Here is a 15,117-nt window from a genome sequence, read left to right as displayed (position 1 = left end):
GCAAGGGGGTTAAGCCTATTGAGGAAGAAATTCATGTTTTAACTGACTGTTTACTCTACTCCTCAGTTAGAGAAAAATATAACTTCCATCCCAAAAATATTACTAACCTAGCCGGTTTGTTATCCGATAAAACTCTAGACCATACAAAATTTACTGCCACAGCAAGAGCAATCCATTCGATTCTCTCTGTGAAAGAAAAATTTATAGCCCACTATAAGAGCCCAGATTTCCACTCAAATGCTGGCCAATGCATAATGCTATAAGACCTCAAATTAAGATCGAACTCTACTAATCCGATCTATTCATAGAAAAATAATGGGGGGGTGTCATGTCCGTCTATGTCCGCCTATGTCCTGTCCTTTTTGGATTCTATGAGACAACGGACGTGTTTTTTGGGACATTGGCGGACACGGACGGACATTGGCGGACTCGGACGGACATTGGCGGACTCGGACGGACATTGGCGGACTCGGACGGACATTGGCGGACCCGGACGGACATTGGCGGACTTGGATGGACATTAGCGGACATTAGTGGACATTAGCAGGCAAACATTTTGAGGACTGAAGAGTACTGAAGAGTACTGAAGAGTACTGAAGAGTACTGAGGAGGATGGCTGAGAAGGATGGCTGAGTAGGATGGCTGAGGAGGATGACTGAGGAGGATGACTGAGGAGGATGACTGAGAGGGAGGAGAAGGATCAGGAAGACCCAGGAGGAGGAGGAGGAGGAGGACCCAGAAGGAGGACCTAGGAGGAGGATGACTCAGGAGGAGGACTGAGGAGGACTGAGAAGGAGGAGGACTGAGGAGGATGGCTGAGGAGGATGGCTGAGGAGGATGGCTGAGAGGGAGGAGGAGGAGGAAGAGGAAGAAGAGGACTGAGGAGGAGGAGGAGAAGGACTGAGCAGGAGAAGGAGGACCCAGGAGGAGGAGGACCCAGGAGGAGGACCCAGGAAAAGGCCCCAGGAGGAGGAGGAGGACTGGGGAGGAGGAGAACTGTTGAGGACTGATGAGGAGGACTGAGGACGAGGAGGAAGAGTAGGAGGAGGACTGAGGAGGGGAGGAGGAAGAGGACTGGGGAGGATCAGGAAGACCCAGGAGGCTGGAGGACCCAGGAGGAGGAGGAGGACCCAGGAGGAGGAGGAGGACTGAGGAGGACTGAGGAGGATGGCTGAGAAGGATGGCTGAGGAGGATGGCTGAGGAGGATGACTGAGGAGGATGACTGAGAGGGAGGAGAAGGATCAGGAAGACCCAGGAGGAGGAGGAGGAGGAGGACCCAGAAGGAGGACCTAGGAGGAAGAGGAGGAGGAGGAGGAGGAGATTTCAGGAGGATGACTGAGGAGGAGGAGGACTCAGGAGGAGGACTGACGAGGACTGAGAAGGAGGAGGACTGAGGAGGATGGCTGAGGAGGATGGCTGAAGAGGATGGCTGAGGAGGATGGCTGAGAGGGAGGAGGAGGAGGAAGAGGAAGAAGAGGACTGAGGAGGAGGAGGAGAAGGACTGAGGAGGAGAAGGAGGACCCAGGAGGAGGAGGACCCAGGAGGAGGACCCAGGAAAAGGCCCCAGGAGGAGAAGGAGGACTGGGGAGGAGGAGGACTGTTGAGGACTGATGAGGAGGACTGAGGACGAGGAGGAAGAGTAGGAGGAGGACTGAGGAGGGGAGGAGGAAGAGGACTGGGGAGGATCAGGAAGACCCAGGAGGCTGGAGGACCCAGGAGGAGGAGGAGGAGGAGGACCCAGGAGGAGGAGGAGGACTGAGGAGGACTGAGGAGGATGGCTGAGAAGGATGGCTGAGGAGGATGGCTGAGGAGGATGACTGAGGAGGATGACTGAGAGGGAGGAGAAGGATCAGGAAAACCCAGGAGGAGGAGGAGGAGGACCCAGAAGGAGGACCTAGGAGGAGGAGGAGGAGGAGGAGGAGGAAAAGGACTCAGGAGGAGGACTGACGAGGACTGAGAAGGAAAAGGACTGAGGAGGATGGCTGAGGAGGATGGCTGAAGAGGATGGCTGAGGAGGATGGCTGAGAGGGAGGAGGAGGAGGAAGAGGAAGAAGAGGACTGAGGAGGAGGAGGAGAAGGACTGAGCAGGAGAAGGAGGACCCAGGAGGAGGAGGACCCAGGAGGAGGAGGACCCAGGAGGAGGAGGACCCAGGAGGAGGACCCAGGAAAAGGCCCCAGGAGGAGGAGGAGGACTGGGGAGGAGGAGAACTGTTGAGGACTGATGAGGAGGACTGAGGACGAGGAGGAAGAGTAGGAGGAGGACTGAGGAGGGGAGGAGGAAGAGGACTGGGGAGGATCAGGAAGACCCAGGAGGCTGGAGGACCCAGGAGGAGGAGGAGGAGGAGGACCCAGGAGGAGGAGGAGGACTGAGGAGGACTGAGGAGGATGGCTGAGAAGGATGGCTGAGGAGGATGGCTGAGGAGGATGACTGAGAGGGAGGAGAAGGATCAGGAAGACCCAGGAGGAGGAGGAGGAGGAGGACCCAGAAGGAGGACCTAGGAGGAGGAGGAGGAGGAGGAGGAGAACTCAGGAGGATGACTGAGGAGGAGGAAGACTCAGGAGGAGGACTGACGAGGACTGAGAAGGAGGAGGACTGAGGAGGATGGCTGAGGAGGATGGCTGAAGAGGATGGCTGAGGAGGATGGCTGAGAGGGAGGAGGAGGAGGAAGAGGAAGAAGAGGACTGAGGAGGAGAAGGACTGAGCAGGAGAAGGAGGACCCAGGAGGAGGACCCAGGAAAAGGCCCCAGGAGGAGGACCCAGGAAAAGGCCCCAGGAGGAGGAGGAGGACTGGGGAGGAGGAGAACTGTTGAGGACTGATGAGGAGGACTGAGGACGAGGAGGAAGAGTAGGAGGAGGACTGAGGAGGGGAGGAGGAAGAGGACTGGGGAGGATCAGGAAGACCCAGGAGGCTGGAGGACCCAGGAGGAGGAGGAGGACCCAGAAGGAGGAGGACTGAGGAGGACTGAGGAGGAGGACTGACGATGACTGAGAAGGAGGAGGACTGAGGAGTACTGAGGAGGATGGCTGAGGAGGATGGCTGAGGAGGATGACTGAGGAGGATGACTGAGAGGGAGGAGGAGGAGGACTCAGGAGGAGGACTCAGAAGGAAGAGGAGGAGGACTCAGGAGGAGGACTTAGGAGAAATGAGAAGGAGGACTAAGGAGAACTGAGGAGGAGGAGGAGGAGGACTGAATAGGAGGAGGAGGAGGAGGGGGACTGGGAGAGGACTGGGGAGGAGGAGGACTGATGAGAAGGAGGAGGACCCAGGGGGAGGAGGACTGAGGACCGAGGAGGAAGAGGAGGAGGATGAAGAGGAGGAGGAGGACCCAGGAGGAGGAGGACTGAGGAGGATGGCTGAGGAGGATGACTGAGAGGGAAGAGGAGGAGGAGGAGGAGGAGGAGGACTGAGGAGGACTGAGAAGGAGGAGGAGGAGGACTGAGGAGGACTGAGAAGGAGGAGGAGGAGGACTGAATAGGAGGAGGAGGAGGGGGACTGGGGGAGGACTGAGGAGGAGGATGGAGGACTGAGGAGAAGGATGAGGAGGAGGACTGAGGACTGAGGAGGAAGAGGAGGAGGATGAAGAGGAGGAGGAGGACCCAGGAGGAGGACCCAGGAGGAGGACTCAGGAGGAGGAGGAGGACTGGGGAGGAGGAGGACTGTTGAGGACTGATGAGGAGGACTGAGGACGAGGAGGAGGAGTAGGAGGAGGACTGAGGAGGCCGAGGGGAGGAGGAAGAGGACTGAGGAAGATCAGGAAGACCCAGGGGGAGGAGGAGGAAGAGTAGGAGGAGGAAGCATCTAAATGTTATTTCCATTTTTGTCCGTTTTTGTCCGCTCTATTTTTTGTCCGTTTTGAAAATATAGGGTACCGAACGGACAAAAAACATGATCCCCCTATAACAGCAAAAATTGAACATTTTATTTAGCAATTTAGGTGTCCATTAATGTCCGCCTATGTCCGCCTATGTCCGTCTATGTCCGCCTATGTCCGCCTATGTCCGCCTATGTCCGTCTATGTCCGCCTATGTCCTGTCCTTTTTGGATTCTATGAGACAAGCGGACATAGACGGACGTGACACCCCCCCCCCCCCCCCCCCCCCCCCCCCCCCCCCCCCAATAATATTATTATATGGACACGTTCATTGAAGTTTGAGGAAATTGGTAAATTTCTAAAACAGCGTTTTTGACGATAGTGGTTTAATTTTAACATTTATTAATCTAGCGTGTTCATAAGTTCTGAACATTAGCCACGTGACCCATACTCCCATATGCACTGCTCAAAAATAAAATGTATTGCTTTTAGGCACTATTATGTAAAAAATGTCACATTTTTGTGACATTGTTTACCATAGCTGCCCAATTAGCATTTTTTGGTCTAAAATATAGTAAATTAGGTCAATCTAACAATTATGATACAATGTAGGCCTAAAGGGCAGTGATCGAACGGCTTTAAGGCAACATTTCGTAAACTTTGTCACACTCAGAATACGAGACCTCTTTTCTACTGTGAGATGTCCTGAAAACCCTTTCAACTCATTATTTGATAGTTCTTCTGCCAATCATAGCTCTAAAATATGTTGTTTTGAAAAGTGAACAAATACATGCACTTGGCTATTGGGAAATTATGTAAATTCTGTCACATTATTTGGAATTTGAAATTCTGGGTGAATTTCCGAAATCATTTATATCTGATTTTGGTTTGGAAGGCGGGAAACTCTATTATATGAGGACGATACACGGATACAGTTGATTGAAGTATAGGGCAGTTGATGTAAACATCGTCACAAAATGATACGAAATCGTAAATGGACACGTTCATGTTGAAGTTTAAGGATATTGGTAAACCAAAAAAAATAGCGTGTTCAGAAGTTCTGGACATTAGCCAGTAGCCACGTGACCCATACTTCCATATACACGGCTCAGAAATACAATTTATTGTTTTTAGGCACTATAATGTAAAAAATGTCACATTTTTGTGACTGTGTTAACCATAGCTGCCCAATTAGCATTTTTTGGTTTAAAATATAGTAGATTAGGTCATTCTAACAATTATGATGCAACATTTGGCTGAAGGGCAGGGATCGAACGGTTTTATGGCAATATTTCGTAAACTTTGTCACACTCAGAATGCGATACCTCTTTTCTACTGTGAGGTGTCCTCAAAACCCTTTCAACTCATTATTTGATGGTTCTTCTACCAATCATAGCCCTAAAATATGTTGTTTTGAAAAGTTAGCAAATACATGCACTTATTGGGAAATGATGTAAATTCTGTCACATTATATGGAATTTAAAATTTTGGGTGAATTGCCGAAATCATTTATATCTGATTTTGGTTTGGAAGGCGGGAAAACTGTATATAAGGACGATGCACGGATAGAAAAAAATTGTCACAATAATAATAAGGGCAGTTGATATGAAAGAAAATCTATCTAACTAATGCAATGGCTGATGTGACGAAATTTACATTTCTTGACCCTATTTTGAAGAAACATGCCTCGATTAGAATTCAATATTCTTCCAGGAATTATTAGTAGGTTATTATTCAGCAGATCATCAGAACTCAAGTTTGACAATTCTGAGTTTAATTATACTAAGTTACCGAAATGTGACGAAATTCACTTTTCCTGCCCCAACAGTATAATTTCAATGTGATGAAAAATGGGCATGGGTTTCTATATTTCCTTATCTCTGAATTAATCATTTCAAACTATAATTAGGACTGTTGATGTGAAAGAAAGTGTATCTAAATTTTACAATGACGTATGTGCCAAATTTACATTTCTTGACCCTATTTTGAAGAACCATACCCCGATTAGAATTCAATATTCTTCCAGGAATTATTAGTAGGTTATTATTCAGCAGATCATCAGAACTCAAGTTTGACAATTCTGAGTTTAATTATACTAAGTTACCGAAATGTGACGAAATTCACTTTTCCTGCCCCAAAAGTATAATTTTAATGTGATGAAAAATGGGCATGGGTTTCTATATTTCCTTTATCTCTGAATTAATCATTTCAAACTATAATTAGGACTGTTGATGTGAAATAAAATGTATCTAAATTTTCAATGACGTATGTGACGAAATTTACATTTCTTGACCCTATTTTGAAGAACCATACCCCGATTAGAATTCAATATTCTTCCAGGAATTATTGGTAGGTTATTTTTCAGCAAATCAGAACTCAAGTTTAACAATGCTGAGTTTGATATCACTAATTTACCGAAATGTGACGAAATTTACATTTCCTGCCCCAACAGTATAATTTCAATGTGATGACAAATGGGCATGGGTTTCTATATTTCCTGTATAAATCCATTCCAACAATAATAAGGGCAGTTGATATGAAAGAGAATCTATCTAACTAATGCAATGGCTGATGTGACGAAATTTACATTTCTTGCCCCTATTTTGAAGAATCATACCTCAATTAGTATATAATGTTACTTTATCACCATCACTATGTCGATAAATTAGTTATTTTGCCAACACAGAGCAAATAAAGTTATAATTTTTTTGTGACGAAATTTACAAATTTTTACCCTGTTCAGGTGTTGAAATTTATCCAATGTTAACATATCACTGCCATATTATGGAAGCGCATGTGTGTCAAAAAAAATAATGATACACATGCGCTTCCTAGGTAGCGTATGTGTGTCAAAAAATTTTTTGATACACATGCGCTAGCAGGTTTATCATGTATATCATTAGGTGGCCCATGTGTGTCATTTTTGTAAAATTGCACACATGGGCCAAAATCTTTATTTAATATTCTAATCGCTATCTTTATCTATTTATATATGTATTTTAGCCTTATCTCTATTAATTATCTTTAAACTCCTCTCCGCTCGCCTCCCGTGTGAAACGAGCGCGCCTGCACGCTGCAGTGAGTGGCGCGAAAGCACATGGTTAGGTTAAAGCGCGTGTACTGTTGCTGCACAGGCTATAATCACTCCTGCGCGCAGTGTTGTGACCTCCCTTCGTCGTATTTTACACACATTTGGACGTTGGCAATTTATTCCATCGATAATTTTAAAGTTTTAACATTTTTATATTAAATTCTTTTTTAATTTAGTTCTAAAACGATTGAGCTTGCTTTTTGTAAAATACTTTACTTTCGTAAAATAATTTTGATGTGGCAGCGATTTGAAAAGGAAATTAGTTAAAAATAATACAAAAAAATCGGACATTTTTTGATATTAAAACATGAATAACTTGGGCTGTGTTGACAGTAGAAAAATTTATTAACCTCTATCCGACAGCTTTAAAATTTTTCTACGCGCCGCGCAAATCCACGCGCGCATTTTAGCGTGTCAAAATCGTTTAAAACTAGAATTAGTTGATGAAGGAGCATAATGCAGATCATACGTTGTACGTGTGGCTTGAACATTATGATTTCGCGCCATTTCTTGTTTCTGCACTCGCTTTGAACTTTCATGGCTTTAAGTTTAACAGCAGTTATCGACTGACGACTTTGCTGTATTACATAGTGTACTTGGTACATAATTGATCAACGATAATAGGAGGAACCCCTGCAAGCTTTAAAGGGCTCGTGTTACTTTAACATCACTTTTGAATTTCACGAAAGCAGATAAAAGGTAGGTTTTCGTTGAATCAAAGTAAGCTAATATCAATTAGAACGAGTATAATTGTGTTACTTTAATACATCGCTTGGTACTGTATTTTATAGTTAACTAACGACATTCTCGCTTTAGGTTATTTTATATAAAACACTTTTATCATTGTTGATTGTGACTTGTCCAATCATTGCACTAGTTTATTACAAAGATTATCAAAATCTTGCGGTAAAATTATTATACAAGCACCCATAAATGACAAAAGTCCTTTAATTTCAATAACCCTCATTGCTTTTGTGATTTCCTGCAGCTCTTACTACTGGGCAGCTCTTACTACTGGGCAGGTCGCCCCGTGGTGGTTCATGGAGGCGTCTCAAAAAAACTGACTGAACTATAATCTAAATATGATAAGTGCTTATTAACCTCTCTGCTTTAATTCAAACCTTTTATAGAATCTACATATGAACTTACAATGTTTTGCAGTTTTAGTGACGTTGCAGAAACTCCGGAATACTGTGGATTGGGAGGAGGAGAAAGTGATAATTCTGTTATATGGCCTGTTTCTAGGACACGATAAACTTCCTAATAAGGTATTTTTTTCAGGATACGATAAACTTCTTAATAAGGTATGATCTGTAGCTAGGACACGATTAACTTCCTAATACAGTATGTGTAGATGATAACCTTCCTTCCTCTTCTAGATCAGATGGCTAAGTTACGGTGCAAAGACGGGTAGCTTGAGACTACCCGTTGTTACCTATAATCTAACTCACTCTTTCCACATACGCGGCTAACCTGTTCCCGATCAATATTCAGGTAGTGGAGAACTTAGAGTTAGATTATTTATTCCGCTTTTTGATTTTCCCCACTCTCCATGCTTTTATTGCTAGATTCCTGTTCATTTCAGAGCCTCATTTAATCAGTCGGCCTTACTAAAGAACCTCTCACCCTAATAAGAACACGTAACTTGAAGTCTGATCGACTACATAGCTTTCGCTACAGCACTAACACGTGCATTTACAGAGGAGCAAAAGTTTGCGGAGGCATCCTAGAACGGTACATATTTTAATATATCATGCACGGGTGCCATTCTGTTTGTTTGGTTCACAGCTATTTCCTACTCCTAGACTCCGTGTTCGGACTTTTGATTTCTGTACCAGTTTATCGTTAACTTAGAGTTAGATTATTATTCCGCGTTTTGATTTTCCCCACTCTCCATGCTATTATTGCTAGATTCCTGTTCATTTCAGGGCCTCATTTAATCAGTCGGCCTTACTAAAGAACCTCTCACCCTCTTAAGAACACGTAACTTTAAGTCTGATCAACTACATAGCTTTCGCATACCGTTTCGTATCACGTATTTATCATCTCTCCTTCTTCAGAGACTGGCTTTATTTCAACATACCGTATCGTATCACGTTTTTATCGTCTCTCCTTCTTCAGAGACAGGCTTTATTTCAACATACCGTATCGTATCACGTTTTTATCGTCTCTCCTTCTTCAGAGACAGGCTTTCTTTAATAAAACAAAAGTTAATAAAACAAAAGTTAAATTTATTACCAATTATTCAATCAATACATATCATAAATTCTAATATTGGAAACACAATGCAAAATGGATGTCTTAAACTATAATTTCATTGTGACTAATAATCTATTGACTTTCAAAGTTGAATTTTAGTTAAGTATGAAATGCCACCACATCATAGTTAGGGTAAAATGTTATTTTTAAATTTTAAAATTGAGAAGATTGCTCTATGGCTTAAAATGTAAAATTCTAGCAAAAGATATCTTATTTTTAAATAGTTGGTTACAGTTTATGACAGTACTGGCATGACTAGTTTTATTGTGGCTGGTAAAAGGACCCAGTTGCCTGTAAGGGCTTTACCGAACCCCAGGGGACCACAATGTGATAAGATCAGGCCAGATGTTTCTATGTAGAGCAATTTATTTATTTTGGAGCTATGATTACGTGGTATAGCTGGTGGTCATGTTTAAAGGTCAGTTTATCCTTGTGTGCTAATTATCCATCCAGATGCTTAGTGATGTGGGTAAATCATGCCCTTCTACGATATATAATGTTTGACCATAAATTTGTTTTTACCACATAAACTGTGGCACTAATGTCAATTAACAATATTTACATTCATTGATATTTAAAGCGTGTTTTTTCCCCAGCACTACTACACAACAAAAACCTGTCGGCCCACCGAGGAAACACGGTCGCAGAACAAAGAGCCCAATTGTGCTCTTCTATTCTGTGATCGTGTGTATCTACTATAAACTAGCTAAATATACTAAGAAAATTTAATGGAATCATTACAGTCGTTTGATAAGTTCACGTGTCAAAGTAATGTTCATGGTGATCATATTTTTTGATCCCCGGTGGGCAAACACTAGTCCGAAAGGTCAAGGCAAACCTGTCGATGTTTCACCATACGAAGTAAGGCGATTTGAACATATACTCAGCTTACAACTCAACCCATGGGACGAGACGTCGTGAGCCTCAAAATTCTTCAAAATATACAGCACATACCTAGTTAGCAAACACTAAACACAACATACATACGATACCAAATAATGTATAATGCCATTACTAATTCGAAAGAAAATATATCTGCTATCTAATTTAAAAAATTGAAGAATAAACCTGAAGAAAGGGGAAGGAGAGGGGTTTGGGAGAGGCAGAGTAGGAAAACAACAGGATCCTGTGCCGCAGGATTTTAAAATTTGTTGTATGATGATTCGTTTTGTTTCGTCTCTTAGATTAATATATAGGTCTGATACCCTTGTCATGGTTCTTTGCAATAACACCGTGGTTTACTCATATGATTAAGTTTAGTTAATTAACCTATTTCAATGATAATTCATTTGCATCAAAGTTGTAACTGCACCATAGTTGTCTGTCATATTTAGATTGTAGTTCTAACAAAGCTTTCTTAAGATTATTCTTGAATATACTGATAGGAGTGGAGAAGTCTATTTCACTCGTTGACTTACGGCAGTGATTCCAAATACTGGTTGATTGGTAGATGAATAGTGAGGACGGAGTGGGTGGGATGAAGTAGTTGTCTCGTCTTGGTGACCTGTTGAATAAAGAGAACATTGAGACTGGTGATTGGAACTTATTAATTTTAAACATTTCCAGTAAACAGTGCAACTTATGACGATTGTGGACAGTCAGGAAGTTATACTCGTTACAGATTGGTTTACTGTGTTCTAGTTCAAAGAAATTTCAGCATGGTTACCCAGAGACTTGATGGTATCAGGGTTCTCGATGTTCTGAGTAATGAATTTAGTTTTTCCCTTCATTCATTCTAAGTCCCACTGTGGCAGCAACCCTTTCTATCTCTTGCATCAGCGTCTCTGTCTCCTTTTCAGTATCTGCTATCAGAGCAATGTCATCCACAAAACCAGTGACCGATATCTTCTCCACCTTGACTCTCCTACTCCTATAAGGCTTAATGGTAAATCCTATTTCAGGGTGCTTGCTTAAGGCTTGTCTCATGCAATAGTCTAGGGCTATTATAATGAACAGGTACGGTATGGTGCTAACATCTGCAAGATCTTAAGGAGAGAGTGGCGTGACACACCCTCTGTAATCAATAACATTTTGCGAAACTTTCAGAAATACTAAGTTTGACCCAGATTTAAAGGTCGCTAGACTGAATGTAATATTTCAGTTAACAACTCTACCTCGATTCGATGCAGTGCACAGTGGGAAAGGTTGAAGTTGACGTTCAAGCAGTCACCCTGCCGAACAAGAAATCTTTCAGGCCAAGAGGCTAGGTGACTAGAAACTCAATCACTATATCCGTGAAACTTGTCGGGAGCACTGTTATGTGAGTTATTTTACCTTCTAAATTCCAATGAGCATGAAAATTACCCAGGTTCATGGAATGCACGAAAATGAACAAAAATTAATATTCTCCTAAAACTAAAAGTGCTCAGAACGGTTTAAAACTGGCCGGAAAGCGTTTAGATTGGTCCTAGGACCACTCAAACCAAGTTTGGGAATCACTGCATGTCTACAACCGATGTAACCAATGTTCCAAAATGTTCCAATTTTGTCCCAATAACTCGTTCACCAGCCTACCTCCGTTCACCAGCATGCGCTGTGACCGTCATGGTCACGGCGCAAGATGCGCGCATTTTAAAATTGCGGGAACACATTTTAATTGCCATTGTACATTATAGTACATAGTGGATAGTAGTAGAGGCTCTTACGGGCAAAAAGACGTGTTTTCTGCTACGAGTTTAGAGACCTAACCGCTAATTGGACACAATAGTATGATGTCTAAGGATCGATAATATGTTAAGAAGTATAAATTTGGCCTCATTAGTCACGTGCTATACCAATGCGCGTTTTAAACTTTGACAGTCTATTACTCTAAGGCAAATAGAGTAATTATATTCATATTTTGTCAGCAATAAGATCACATTATTTTCTATTTAGTGTGAAAATATGAGCTAGAACGGACATAATCTCGCTGAGTTATAGCTGTTTGAAATTTATGATGAACGCGCGGGTGCCAATTGATAACAACTAAATGCTTTTGCGCGTAGTGCGCGTCGAAAATTTGGCAAAAACGCTTGCGGAGTGAAAATATTCAAACTTCGATAAAGTATATGAAGTGGGTACTTCTCGGAAAGGAAAAATTTAGGCAAACACGATGTGATTATTTTTGGGTTGATTTAATACAACTGCAAAAAATTATTCAAACTTCAAGCAAAAAAGTCAAAATTTTTACCACTTTTTTGGATTTTTACCTCAGAACAAATAGAGGGATTTGTTTTATTTTTATACAATCTTGTGCGGCTGTCTTTTAGTTATCTTTATGCAAGTTTTGCCGACATGCCAACAAAATTAACTTGCTCAAAATATCAAAAAACATGGTTTTTTGGCCTATTTTTGGCCCAAAAATCGGTTTTTTTGCGATTTTACCCCAGAACAATCAGTCCAATCATCTTGAAACCACTTTCAATCGATTTTACGGTCAAAAATACGTCTAGTAAGGTGTATCTGGGGTCCCTAACGTATCGAGCAGACAATGCCCGTAAGAGCCTCTACTATAGTGGAGTGTGTGGTCTGATACTTGATAGTAGACAGAGGTTATATTTGAAACATTCCCGGTGCCTTCAACTGTTCTTTACTGTGCATGCACTGACTATTTGATTGCTTAAACGAATAGGCGAGCCTTCAAAAACATTAGTTTCAATGTTTTCATAGTTTTATGATGCAAATATAATTTTTCCATTTACATAACTGATAATACCCCCAATATCTTTTCAGTTTTGGAGGTCGGACCGAAACTGTAATCAGACACTAAACATTGACGAGGACCAATTACTCTACTCTTTCAATGATTAATAAAGATCGCTGATTGCTTTTACTAATGTATAATGTTAAAATGAAAGAGAAACTATCGAGACGAAAGAGAAAAAGGGCACTCATTTATTTATAGTTTTATGTCTTAACAATGATATTCGAAAGCTAATTTTAAAAACTGGCTCTGAATCCTTGCTAAATGATTTGGGAAGGTGTAAGGGCTTAATATGCCTGTAGACATCATTTTCAGTGGGTTTTATGAAGTTTATGATTAGAGTATATTTTGGGACTGAAATAAGCGCAAGACCTTCGACGTTTCTATTCCTACTGTTTTTTTAATTTAGCAAATATACAAACAAATTTTATACTGTCGTAAAGATAAAATATTTAGTTATCGGATAGAGACTTGAAAATTAAGTATTACAATAACCAAGCTAAAATATTCAATGTTAAACTCAAAAATTTTCACGCGTCTATGAAGAAATATTTAGTTCTGCGCGTAGTTTTTTGGTCACATCTACGGCAAATTTTCGCCAATTTTGTTCATAGTTTCAAAATGTTATTTAGTAGACAAATTACTTTCGGACTACATCCATATTGTTTATTTAAGTCTAAAAGAAACAACATTTATTTGACTTCAAAATTGTTCAATCTGAATACGAGCTAATTATAGGAGGTGCACGATAAAAATAAACTTGCTCGGATTTAAAAAAATTTTTGTACCAGTGTTTTCTAGAGACTGTGAGAATTTTCACAATACCAAATTTGTCATACCTTTTTGGAAAGATCAGTGAATTTCGCCTAAGTGCCATATTTGATGGTGCGCGGCTTTTGGAGCAAAAGTAGCTGTAAAAGTCGCGTAATTTAACCAAATTCGTCCAAATTTGACCATTTTTGTCATATTATTCGGATTTATCTTCAGTTCCTTAAATGAGATCATTCTGAAAATTGGCGACGACCTTCCAATAGGGCTTTTACAACTGTCCGAAAAATTTGGTGGATATCGGAGTTGATATAGTGATCAAAATGGGGCAAAATACGCTGCTTTTAGCTGTAACATAATGTTTGTTAATTGGATATGCTTTAAATTTTTCGGACACTTTCCTTGTAAGTCTATGAGTAAGCTTACCAATTTTTGTTGCAATTGGAGGTCGAGAAGGATACTCAATATTTATTTGTTTGAAGAAAATTGTGCTGGCCGAAATTAGCGCTAAAAAACCATCCTACAGTCGGCACGCGCGGCTCACTGTCGATGGCGCACTACCTACTAATTACGACGAAGGGAGGTCACAACACTGCGCGCAGGAGTGATAATATATGTTAATTGACAATGTCAATTCATCGCAGCTCGGCGAGGCACAGTAGCGCATTTCACCGATTTAGCGTTGCAAGAAGCATAATCAATAATTGAATGCGCGGCGCGGCACAGTAACGCATCGTGCTACAAGCTATAATATTTATAAACATACTCATTGGAGAATGGAGCTATGGAGGAATTTGTATCACGTTGTGACACCCACGGTCGTCCTGACGATACAGGGGGAGCCGCTCACTTCGTGCGCGGCGGGTGATACAACGTATGACAAGGAGGAATGAAGCTGCCTGCTGCGCGTGCTGTAGAATGACAGGCTGAGCGCTGCCAAGTATTGCATATTGAAGCGTGTACGCCGACGCATGACAGGCGAGCTCCTGTGTAGTGTGTCCTGGGATCGTGCGCGAAGATCGAAATGCAATTCGTGTATCAAGCCAACTGCCAAGTGCCAACAATTTGTTTATCGTTATAAATGATAATGGACTAACCAGTTTCGGGATACTTCGTAGCAACTAGCAAGCTTGCCGCGCATCGATCCAATAATGCTTCTCGTCGTAAGGCCACCTTACGACGTAAGTGTTTGTCGTTAGATGTAGGCAAAATGCACCCGGCACCCCTGCGGACCTCGCTGAGCTGCTATGCAAAGCGAAAAAGCAAAAACTCAATGGATGGTTAGTGGTTACCCGTACCGTAATGGGTGCCACATGCCTAGCATGAAATATTTACTTACTTACTTGCACTTAATTTGTGGATTATATGTTCATAATCATATAAATTCGGCGGAATGACAGGCTTGAGGCTGAGCGCGGCCCAGTAAACTTCGCATCGAAAAATTTAAACGAGTAACATCCGTCAACTAATTAGTAGAGGCTCTTACGGGCAAAAAGACGTGTT

The 15,117-nt window shown here is 42.1% G+C and overlaps 1 protein-coding gene and 1 long non-coding RNA gene across 2 annotated transcripts in view; both read left to right on the top strand.

Annotated features, from left to right (window-relative positions):
* Positions 1-15,117, top strand: part of LOC134821324 (proteasome subunit beta type-6-like) — a 79,149-nt gene that overhangs the window by 24,885 nt on the left and 39,147 nt on the right. The window lies entirely within an intron of this gene.
* On the top strand, positions 7,463-11,755 carry LOC134821122 (uncharacterized). Its single transcript, XR_010160975.1, has 3 exons — positions 7,463-7,604; positions 8,067-8,173; positions 11,266-11,755. It is a non-coding gene; the product is annotated as an uncharacterized LOC134821122 (long non-coding RNA).

This window comes from Bolinopsis microptera, chromosome 9 (genome assembly GCF_026151205.1).
Source record: "Bolinopsis microptera isolate Bmic1 chromosome 9, MBARI_Bmic_1.0, whole genome shotgun sequence".
Classification (NCBI taxonomy): domain Eukaryota; kingdom Metazoa; phylum Ctenophora; class Tentaculata; order Lobata; family Bolinopsidae; genus Bolinopsis; species Bolinopsis microptera.
The sequence above is the reverse complement of the archived record's forward strand: the minus strand, read 5'-3'. Positions and strand labels throughout refer to the sequence as shown.